The 12,371-nt window shown below is 35.3% G+C and overlaps 1 long non-coding RNA gene across 3 annotated transcripts; it reads left to right on the top strand.

Annotated features, from left to right (window-relative positions):
- Nucleotides 1–5,188: 5,188 nt before the first annotated feature.
- LOC311094240 lies at nucleotides 5,189–8,520 on the top strand. 3 transcript variants are annotated; one of them, XR_014608613.1, is made up of 13 exons: nucleotides 5,189–5,979; nucleotides 6,100–6,255; nucleotides 6,339–6,373; nucleotides 6,455–6,568; nucleotides 6,647–6,711; nucleotides 7,155–7,251; nucleotides 7,336–7,416; nucleotides 7,510–7,586; nucleotides 7,664–7,744; nucleotides 7,833–7,932; nucleotides 8,006–8,086; nucleotides 8,184–8,280; nucleotides 8,367–8,520. It is a non-coding gene; the product is annotated as an uncharacterized lncRNA (long non-coding RNA). The 3 variants fall into 3 exon arrangements; XR_014608614.1 differs by having other exon boundaries at nucleotides 7,991–8,086; XR_014608612.1 differs by lacking the exon at nucleotides 6,647–6,711.
- The last annotated feature ends 3,851 nt before the right edge of the window (nucleotides 8,521–12,371 follow it).

The following is a 12,371-nucleotide window of genomic DNA, read 5'->3' as shown; positions in this document are numbered from 1 at the left end:
TGGTCTGAGAAATGTGGACTAATTAGAAGAAACCCAGTCACTGCTGCAAGGATGTTTGATTATAGATGGCATTGTTTTTTGAAAGATGTCATTATGTCACCCGCTCAACCTATTGGAAAGATAAAAGACTACTTTTATCGTGTAGAGTTTCAACAGCGTGGATCTCCTCATGTTCATTGTCTGTTTTGGGTTGAAAATGCTCCAAAGTTAAATGAAGGCAATGAAGACAATGATGCTTTGGTTGCTGCTTTCATAGATCATTACATCACTTGTGAGACACCAGGAGATGATGACGCAGAACTTTATGAGACTGTGAACAGTGTTCAAAAGCACAGCAGCAGACATTCCAAGACATGCCGGAAGAAAAACACAGTGTGTAGATTTAATTTTCCACGACCTCCATCTAGCCGCACATTTATAACAAGAGCCATACGAGATGACTTGAAAGGCAATGATGGAAATGAGACTGCAAGTGCAATTCTGAAGAAAATGAAAACTGTGTTAACAGAATCTGGAGTAAATTTTGATTCAGCCGATGCCTTTTTCCAATCCATTGGAATTAATCAAGCTGTGTTTGAGAAGGCGTACAAGAAATGTTCTAAAAAGAAAAGTGTCGTCTTGAAACGAAGTCCAAAAGATGTTTGGGTAAATCAATATAACCCTCATTTATTGCGCGCATGGCAAGGCAACATGGATATCCAGTATGTCACAGATGCTTACTCTGTAGTGGTTTATATTATTAGTTACATCACAAAAGCAGAACAAGAAATGGGACTGTTGTTACAACGCGCACAAAATGAAGCTATGAATGGAAATCTCGAAGCAAGATCATCGTTAAAAATGTTGGGAAGTGTATATCTACACAACAGAGAAGTTTCAGCTCAAGAGGCAGTGTACCGCCTAACGGGTATGCACTTGAAAGAATGCTCTCGCAAAGTCCAGTTTATTCCAATTGGAACAGATCCTGTGAAGATGAGTTTGCCTTTGCGTGTTCTCCAGAACAAAGATGACCATTCTGGTGAAGTAAACAGTTTTTGGATGAACAGTTTGGTTGACCGATACAAGAGTAGACCAAAAACAGAACATTTTGAGATTCTATGTCTGGGCAGTTTTTGTTCAGAATACAGGATATTGTCATCATCTGAGCTATCTTCACAAAATAAAGAAAATGTGATCAAGCTTAACAACAATTGTGGGTATATGGTAAGAAGAACTCGAACTGAACCTGCAGTAATAAGGTATCCAAGATTTTCACCAACAAAAGATCCAGAAAAGTACTATCATTCACTACTACAACTTTTTTTACCACATTTTGAAGATTGTCAGCTGAAGCCTGATAAGTTCCACACTTATGAGGATTTCTACAACAATGGTGCTGTGAAATGTGGAAGAAATGTGACCGAAGTAAAATCTATTGTTGATTCTAATCGAGCACTGTTTGAAAAGGACAGTGATGAAATGGACAGAGCTCAACAGGTCTTGGAGCTGGGTGTTGATTTGGAAGATGCTTGGGCTGCATTGTGTCCTGAAACAGAGAAGGAGCGCCATGAATGTATTGAGCTAAAGAAGAAAAACGTACTTCCTGAAGAAGATGATTCTGACACACTTATTCCAGATCTTGTAGCAAACCCTCGAACTGCATTCATGATTGAAAACAGTAATGCTGCAATGTCTCGAGATGAAGCATTGGGTTTACTAAGATCATTAAATGCTAAACAGTCTGCGATATTTTACAAAGTTCGCGACTGGTGTTTACAAAAACTGCATGGAGAAAATCCTGAACCGTTTCACTTGTTTGTTACTGGTGGAGCAGGCACAGGAAAAAGCCATTTAATCAAAGCAATATGCTATGAATCTTCTAGACTCTTGTCTCAGCTGTCTGACAACCCTGATGATAGGAGTGTGATTTTATGTGCATCAACTGGAGTAGCTGCATACAACATTGGAGCTGCTACCATACACAACACTTTTTCAATTGGTGCTAATGTCAAATTGCCATATCAACCACTAAGTGATGACAAAATCAATTCTCTGCGTTCCAAATTTGGATGGTTGCAGATTTTGATTGATGAAGTATCCATGGTTGACCATCACCTTTTGTCATATGTTCATGGGAGATTGAGACAAATCAAACAAACTGGTGATTACTCCCTCTTTGGAAAAGTAAGTCTTGTAGCTGTAGGAGATTTTTATCAGCTGCCGCCTGTCAAAGGAACTCCACTTTATGCTGATCCAAAAGGAGTGAACCTTTGGGAAAACAACTTTGAAATTGCTGAATTAACTGAAGTTGTTCGGCAACAAGATGTATCTTTTGCTGAAACCTTAAATCGTCTGAGAGTTCGTAAAAAAAATGAACCTCTAAGCTCAAGTGACATCAACATGTTGAAGCAACGTGAAACAGGAGAAGAATGCGGGGATGTTCATATATTTCCTACAAATAAAGAGGTTGATGAATACAATATTCAGAGACTAAATGAGGTTTGTCCTGAGGCAATCAGTATTCGAGCTCAAGATTTTGTGAGAAATCCAAAAACTGGAAGGATTGAAAAAAAAGTTGGATTTCATTCAACCGTTTTCAACTCATGTTTGGCTAAATGTGTTTCCTTGGGTGTTGGAGCAAGAGTTATGTTAAAGAAAAATATTGATGTTTCGGATGGACTTGTGAATGGAGCCTTTGGTACAGTTGTCCATATTAGCAGAAGTGAAAAACAGGAAGATGATTATGATGATGACTTTCCATCAGCCATTCATGTGGAATTTGATGATCCAAATGTGGGAAAAATTCAGAGATCAAACCAACGACATAGATTTTCCCAAAATTCTACAGTAATTGAAGTTCAAGAAGATCAAGTCACAACCAACGGTGGTTTAAGACGCCAATTTCCACTTAGACTGGCATGGGCATGCACTGTTCACAAAGTGCAAGGGCTCACAGTAGATAAAGCTGTCGTATCCCTTGACAAGATATTTACTTCAGGACAAGCATATGTTGCATTGAGTCGTGTGAGAACTCTCAATGGACTAATAATTCAAAACTTCAAGGAGTCTGTAATATACTGTAATGATCAAATTGACTTGGCAATGAAAAATATACCAAAATTTCCATTAGAAAGTCACACTTTCTCAAAGACACCTGGTATATTTACAATTGCTCTTCACAATGTGCAAAGTCTTCAAGCTCATGTTCAAGATATTCAAGCTCACAGACAACTTATGAATGCAGATTGTATTTGTTTAACTGAAACATGGCTAAAAGTTGAAGACCAAGTACAAATACCAGGATTTATTTTCAAGCATAATCCAAGAGCTAAGTGCTATGACAACAGCACTCCACTTTTCAGTAATTTAAAACAACAGCGAGGAGGTGGAGTTGCTATTTACTGTTGTGAAAACATGTTTTTTAAAGTTATCATTCCAGAACCTTGCAATTTGGAATGTTTGTACTTCTCAGTTCCACATATCAGTTTGAATGCTGCTCTGCTGTACAGGCCTAATTCATATCAAATTGATGTGTTTCGACAAAATCTGTTACATGTTATTACTGAGCTGGAAAAACATCCAGGAAAGAAAGTAATTATGGGAGACTTCAATGAGGACATCTTAACATCATCTTCAATTAAGAAACTACTGGAAGTCCATGGATACAGTCAACATGTGCAATGTCCTACAACTGAAAAGGGTACGTTAATAGACCATGTCTATATTAAAGATGCAGAAAATGTTACAATTGAAATTGTTTCAACTTATTATAGTTACCATGAAGCAGTACTAGTTTCAGTAAAGTAATTGACATTTCTGGCACATAATGAAGACTGTATAACTGCATTTTTCTTTTATGTGCCCCTACCATGCTACAATTAATCTGAGGTCCATGGAGGTCTGTTCAAGTTCACAAGTGAAAACGGTACGTTATTAGACCATTTATTTCAAATCATATCATTAAGGTGAGACACAGCAGACAAAAACATCGATTTTTCATGCAGTGGTCAGTTTTGAGATTTTGGGCTAGTTTACTAATTCAATAAGTATTATTTCAAGCTGCTATAAAGAAAACATTGAAAATGAAGATGTTTATTTTATTACATTTTGTTTACTTGCGGCAGTAAGTTTCTCCCGAATTTACCAGGAAGTTAGTATTCCAACATGACATGCTGAGATCTGTCTGTTCACTGAAGTCTGTCATGACCGGGATAGTTGTAAAGCTTTGAGTCTCCTGCACAATGCCATGTAAACCAAATATGGGCATTTTCTTTCTATCAGTAATCAATCGTGAATGTCCAAAGGGGGATTTAAAGCTAACGAAGAAATCTCATTTAGAACTATTAAATCTTTAACTGCCGTTTTCTCAAAATTAGTTTTTGTATTTTATTGTCATTCTCCAGTAGAAACCTCTCCGCTTATGTAGCACCTATGTACACCAAACTTTCCAGTTATACACTTAGCAGTATTCTGAAGATATTTTCAGAGGGATTTGTTAATAAATCATTCCTGGCCTGATTTATGTGACATTTTAATAAAAAAATATGGCGAAAATTTATTTTTTTTATGGCCATGGACAGTATATTTTGATTCCCTAGTTAATGAAAGCATCCTGAAATCCCTCTAAGTTTTTATTTTCATCTTTTGTGTAAACCAAATGAAAAAATAATTTTGCACCTGGCTTTATCATATGTTCAGATCTATCTACTGAAAATATATACAAAATCGTGCATATTTAGTGACATGATGCCTAATTTGCATAATTAAACATACAAATTTCTAAAACTTGTAATACATTTTTTTATATACTTTAAGTAATCAACTGAGGAAGTTTCATGGTGATATCTATTATTTTAAAATTTTACCCTATTCCCCTTTAGTGTCTCGCCTTAACCCCTTACCTGTCACCCCCCTTTTTGAGAATGGACATTAAAATGCACTATTCAAGCTTAAGTGGTTGTAATTCAAGAATGTTTTGGAGTATAGACCCAAGTTGGTCTTAAAGGGAGAAAATAGCAGATTATTACTGAAATGAAAGCAGTTATTGAAGTTTAATTTTACATTAAATCAAATATTATTAAATATTTTTCTTTTATATAATATATATATATATATATATATTACTAAATGTTTTACAAAACAATTACTATAAATCAAAGCCATATGTAACCAAGTTGTGTTCCAAATTTGAAAGTTGGATATCAAAAAAATTTAAGTTCCCATGAGATGTTTACGCGTATTACCAAAAATAGCCACTGGGTGTCATTGAATTCCATTGAATTTAACTGTATGCATTCTACCATAACAAATTAATAAATTTCTGTCCAAATATCACTTCTGTCACAAAATATGGAACCTTGAGGCTCAGACCTTTCTGACAATGTGTTTTCTCAAGATTAGAAAATATTTTTATCATAAATTATGAAACATGACGCCCAAAAGTGGAGGAGCCTGATAAAATAATTTAGAGTACCATTTCTATGGTAACACAATGTCCAATTTCAAAACCGTTTTCACAGGATGAATTCTGAGATCATAAGCTTTCAAATGATACCTAATTTATGATAACTACTAAAATATGTGATGTAATAAAAAAAAGGCAATATAAAAGATAATATTATATATTAGGGGATAATATGCATATCCTACTTTTTAGAGTAAACGGGACAGTGTATATCTGCATACGGGACGATGACAGTTAAAGTGTTCAGAAAATTATTTCTGTTGTAATTTCTGCAAGTCCACTAGTATTTTATCAAGAAAGGTTTGGTCATGTAAGGTAATATGTCTGATTTATGCAGCACGCTGAACTAAGAAATGTATATAACTGCACTGTCTATTCTTTTTTTGTCCATACCATGTGACACACATCTTGAGATTTCAAGGTCCATACAGTCCTGACCATTCCATACCAAGTTCTATCCATTGTTCATCGGGCACAACCCAGCACCTCCCATAATTGCTCTTCTTTCTGGAGCTCCAAAGCTACATCCAGTCAAGGTTTTTGTTGTTTATGCATTTCATTTGTTCAATTTGTGTATCTGATTTGTCTTGATCTTTTTAAGACAATGTCTCTGGTTTTTAGTTGAAAAATTGTTTTTGATCTAATTTCTGCCCTAGTCTAAGCCATCCAAACAACACTGGATGCTTCCAATCAGCATAGGAAGCATCCACAAAGACTGCCTGCATTCCTACAGTTGTCTTATAAAATGCAATTAAGTTAATAGGATTTCAAGAAAACATCTAAAAAAGATCTAGAAAACTTCACATAAAAAGGTAAGTTGACATGATTATGTACATTTTAATAGTTTAAAAAGAAAATATTTAAGGCACTACATCAACTAACAATATAATTTCAGATTTATAGACTGCAATGTCCACTACTGACAAAAAGGTAAGCTAACATAGTGTCTACATTAGTAGCAAAATATTGTTAAGTCTTCACTTCAGCAGTTCAACAAATGTATTTTTTTAGATTTCTGAAACACTGAAGTCATAACGTCCTCCATATACCCATCACAAGATTCTCTGCTCCACAAAATTCTCTGCTCCATGAACTTTTATAAAGAAGTGCACAAGTGATATAACAGTAAGTTTTATTGAAGTACATTTAAGTTGTTGACATTTATACAAGCACTGATTAATCTACTAATTGTACACTTTCAAGTTTGTACAGAAACTCAATAACTACTGTTGATATTTTGAAGTCCACATATCCCTATACAAATGACGGTAAGCTAACAGACCATGTGTATGTTAGTTGCGAAATGTTTTTAATGTAAAGACTTCACTTATTGCACTTTGTTCAATGAATGTAATGTTTTCAGATTTCTGAAATTCACCAAAGTCCTAACTTTCTCCATATATCCATCACAAGATTATCTGCACCATTAACTTTTATAAAGAATCGTACAACTATTAAGATGGTAGGTTTGATTGAAGAAAATTTAAGTTGTGGACATTTATACAAGCACTGATTAATCTACTAATGGTACACTTTCAGATTTGTGCAGCAACTCAATAACTACTGTTGTTATTTTGAAGTCCACAAACCCCTATACAAATGTCAAATGTCCCCATATACAAACTAACAGACCATGTCTATGTTAGTTGCAAAATGTTTAATGCGAAGACTTCACTTATTGCACTTTGTTGAATGAATGTAATATTTGCAGATTTCTGAAATTCACTGAAGTCATAATTTCCCATATACCCATCACAAGATTATCTGCTCCATGAACTCCTATAAAGAAGTCCACAGCTGATAAAAAGGTATATTTCATTGTATGTCTGCATAATTTAAATTGAAACGCTTTCATTCAAACCCTGATTAATCTACTATTGGTACACTTTCAGATTTGTGCAACAACTCAATAACCACTGTTGATATTCTGAGGTCCATAAACTCTTATACAAATTTTCACTACTGACAAAAAGGTAAGCTAACAAAAACATTGCCATTAAGAAGAAAATGTTTGTTAACCCTTTACTTTCACCAAGCAGTTTGTTCAATGCTTGTCATCTTTGCAGATAACTTCCTCCATATACCCATCTCAAGATTATCTGCTTCATTAACTTTTATAAAGAAGTTCACAACTGATAAAACGGTACATTTTATTGAAGTAAATTTAAGTTGTTGACTTTTATACAAGCACTGATTAATCTACTAATGGTACACTTTCAGATTTGTGCAGCAACTCAATAACCACTGTTGATATTCTGAAGTCCACAAACCCTTGTACAAATGTCCACTACCAACAAAAATGTAAGTTAACATACAATGTCTATGTTAGCTGCAAAATATTTTATGTGAAGACTTCACTTGGAGCATTTAATGAATGTAATATTTTCAGATTTCTGAAACACACTGAAGTCATAACTTCCTCCATGTACTCATCACAAGATTTTCTGATCCATGAACTCCTATAAAGAAGCCCACAGCTGATAAAAAAGGTATATTTCATTGCATGTCTGCAAAATTGAAATTGAAACGCTTTCATTCAAGCCCTAGTTAATCTACTTTCAGATTTGTGCAACAACTCAAAAACCACTGTTGATATTCTGAGGTCCATAAACTCCATAAACAATTTTTCACTACTGAAAAAAGGTAAGCTAACAGACATTTTCTACATTGATGGCTATGTTTTTTGTGTAAACCTTTTACTTTCACCAAGCAGTTTGTTAAACGCATGTAAACTTTGCAGATATCTGAAACGCACAAGTCATAACTTCCTCCCATATACCAATCGCAAGATTTTCTACTGCATGAACTTCTGTAAATTATACAACTGATTAAAAAAGGTAATATACAATGAATATATTCAAACGTGTTACTGAAAACATATAATTTTGTGATTTTTGATAACTTTATTGCTTTTCCCCTCTAGCAATAGTGACAACAACAGTCTTGTCAACTATCAATTCAGAAAATGTTCTGAAAGAACTTTAAACGTATGCAGGCAGTCAATTAATTTATTTTACTACTGAATACATCTCCACAGTAACAATGTTGAATGGATGGCTTGTATTATATTTGGCCTATGTACAGTTACTTAATATGTGCCAGCCAAAAGAGGATGGTCTGCCCCGGCTGAGTCTGGTTCCTCCCAAGGTTTCTTCCTTTACCACTCTGCTGATTATGCTCCACCCTTTGATCCAAGATGTTCCACCCTACTATTATGCTCCACCCTTTGATCCAAGATGTTCCACCCTACTAAGGGAGTTTTTCTTGCCACTGTCGCCTTTTGGCTTGCTCACTGGGGTATTAAGGCACATGTTCAAGATAAATATGTAATAAAGATTCTTTTTAATAAAATGATTGAAATATACTTTGTCTCTGTAGCCATTTACTTCACTTTACTGTCAGTGATTTTCTACTTGTACTAAATGGATATAGACTATATTTAGTATATGAATTGATTCTACACAAACTTGGTGTCTTTTACAAAAAGTGCATCATAAAACAGCTTAGTGGATAGAGCATTTACATAATTTTCATTTAATTTGTAGTATGCTATTATTTAACAGTTGTTTTTATTGTTTTGAAATACTAAAATTAGTAAGTGTCTTCAGGACAATAGTTAAAACGTTGTCCAACCTGAATGTTAATTTTAACTTTAACAATACTTAAAGCTTTAAACCAAACAAATGCATGTATAATAGTTTATGTAGTTAACTTAATTTATAAAAGCCAGCTTAATTAAAAAAAAATAGGTTTACTTAGACCATGACAACATCAAATCACACCCTTCTACTCTCTAGCTCACTACACACAATGCATAAAAGGAAATTGACATGAGAATGAACACATAAAGGCAAAAAGTATTAATATGAAGAAAATGCTTACATTGCAAGAATAGTAGATTGTCAAGGACTGCTATAGAAATCATTTTTGATCACAAAACTTTCTGAATACTCAAGACTTCAGGTGAGACTCAACATAGAATAAACAATGTTTCTAATCCCAGAAGAAAGATTAAAAAAATACTTAACTGGAAAATACAGAAACCATTTTATGAAGTTGGACAGGACTCGAACTCACAACCTCTGGGTGATGTGACTGTTACTCATCTAGTAGTACCATTGGGAAAACTGTTTTTTTTTTACATTTTTACCAAGATGCCAAAGTTCAATAAATCAAGTCAAGCGTTAATCTTTATATGAATGTGCCACATATCATATTCTAATGAGTTACTTTTCAGAAAGACACTATGTCTGTAACACAATGGTTTGGGCTCATGGCACATGGTTTAGCATTTTACGCTTAAGCTGCAGAGGAGAGGCTTCAGATTAAGAATGAGCACACAATAAGCACACAAAAGAATTACTTAGCATCTCAACCAGTTAAGCATGCTAAGATATCTTAATGCTAATGTAACTTATGGTTAGCCAATGTGGAGCCAGAAGAGCAAAAAGAGCAGAAATAGAATGTACATGAAGAACAGATAGGTTCAGAAGTACTTATGGATGAAATCAAAACAAGCAGCATTAGCGCAATAGATTAGAAAAATGCCTGAACAAAACAGGAATCAACACAATTTTTATACTCATCCAACACAGGGTTCGAACCTACAACCAGAACGGCTCAGGATTAGAAGCACATGGTTTAGCAGACTGCACCACTCAGAGGATGTACAATCACAAACTTCAGATGAGAGGCTTCAGTGTAAGAATGAGCACACAAAAGCAAGTTAACCAGATTAGCATGCTAAGCTATCTTAATGCTGATGTAGCTTATGGCTTATGATGACGTGGTACATCCAATCCTGGCAAAAAAGATATCCTCGGATTCGACATGACGCAAGGAATCGATAGAGACCAATTTTATGATTTTGTGACAAACTGTTCACAAGTTACAGCCTCTGAACCAATTATGGGTCGACCTCGTTAAGTTTGCGACATCATAACTTTTTTTTTCCAGTAGAGCAAAAAAATCGGGGACAGTACTTTTATGCGGCTCAGTCCGAAGATCATTTGAGTACATATTTGGACAAAATTAGACCAATTTTGAAGGAGGAGTAGCGAAAAAACTGTTTTACATTCGCTCCAATATGGCGGCCAGTCACATTGTTGAAAAATAACATATGAGATATCGTTGAAATCGGCATAAGCCAAGGAATATATTGACATAAAGAAATCAAATTTCAAGCAATGTTGGCAAAAGTTATAAGTGTTTTTTCAAAAAACAATGATATCTCTGGAACACTAGGTGGCGCTGTGATCAAACTTCTCATGTACCTTCGGGCCATGCTAATGATGATCCATACCAAATTTGGTGAAGAAATTTCAAATAGTTTAAAAGATATTGCAAATTATGACATCATTCAAAATGGCGGACACGTGGTACATCCCATTATGGCAAAATCGATATCCACGGATTTGTCATGACCCAAGGAATCGATAGACACCAAGTTTATAATTTTCTGACAAACTGTTCATAAGTTATTGGCCAAAATATGCATTTTCCATATCTCATGACCCGTAGGTGGCGCTGTTCCCAACTTTGGCATGGAACCTCAGATCATGCTTCCGATGAAGTGTACCAATTTTCGTTTCGATTGATCAAAGTTTGGCCGAGCTATAGCTTCTGAACCAATTTTGGGTCGACCTCGTTAAGTTTGCGACGTCATAACTTTTGATCAGAGAAGAATAAAAAAAATCGGGGACAGTACTTTTATGCGGCTCAGTCCGAAGATCATTTGAGTACATGTTTGGACAAAATTAGACCAATTTTGAAGGAGGAGTAGCAAAAAAACTGCATACTGTACTTTTCAAAATGGCCACTACTGTAATGGGCGGAGTCTTAATGTAAGATATTGGTTCTAATCAGCATGATGAGATGAATCAGGTGTACTAAGTTTCATTTTTCTAGATCAAAGGGTTCAAAAGTTATAACCATTTCAATGTTGAATTTTTGAACTGCTGGTGGCGCTATAGAGTTGGACCTAGAGACTCAAAAATTGCTACAATTACTTTTCATTACCATCACTACAAGTGTGCCAAATTTCATCATTTTCCTATGTATGGTTCATAGGGCTGCCATAGACTTCAAGAGGAGGAAGAAGAATAATAATAATAATAATAAATATAGCTGCAAGCAGCAATACGGGGCCAAGCCCTGCAAGGCAGAGCAAGCAACAGCCGCTGTAGCGCAATGCGGAGCCAGAAGAGCAAAACATCAGAAATTTAATGTACATCAAGCACAGTAAGCACATCAATTACAGCAGCACAGCTAGCATTTAAGCACCAACAGCAGTGCAGAGCCGGAAGGAATTTAAATTATTATTTTATACACAATTTCAAAGTCGCCCCACACTGGTCTCGAACCCACGACCACAATGGTTCGGGATTCATGACGCATGGTTGAACCACTTGCGCCACCCAGAGGACATGTTTTACAAAGCTGCAGAGGAGAGGCTTCAGTGTGTGAATGAGCACACAAAATCATGTTAACGAGATTAGCATGCTAAGCTAACTTAATGCTAATATAGCTTATGATGTGGTACATCCAATGCTGGCAAAATAGATATCCTCAGATTCGACATGACGCAAGGAATCGATAGACACCAATTTTATGATTTTGTGACAAACTGTTCACAAGTTACAGCCTCTGAACCAATTATGGGTTGACCTCATTAAGTTTGCGACATCATAACTTTTTTTTTCCAGTATAGCAAAAAAATCGGGGACAGTACTTTTATGCGGCTCAGTCCGAAGATCATTTGAGTACATGTTTGGACAAAATTAGACCAATTTTGAAGGAGGAGTAGCGAAAAAACTGTTTTACATTCACTCCAATATGGCGGCCAGTCACATTGTTGATAAATAACATATGAGATATCGTTGAAATCGGCATAAGCCAAGGAATATATTGACATAAAGAAATCAAATTT

Source organism: Abramis brama, assembly GCF_963993115.1.
Source record: "Abramis brama genome assembly, chromosome: 1".
Taxonomy (NCBI): Eukaryota; Metazoa; Chordata; class Actinopteri; order Cypriniformes; family Leuciscidae; genus Abramis; species Abramis brama.
Note: the sequence above shows the minus strand (reverse complement) of the source record. Positions and strands in the feature narration are given on the sequence as shown.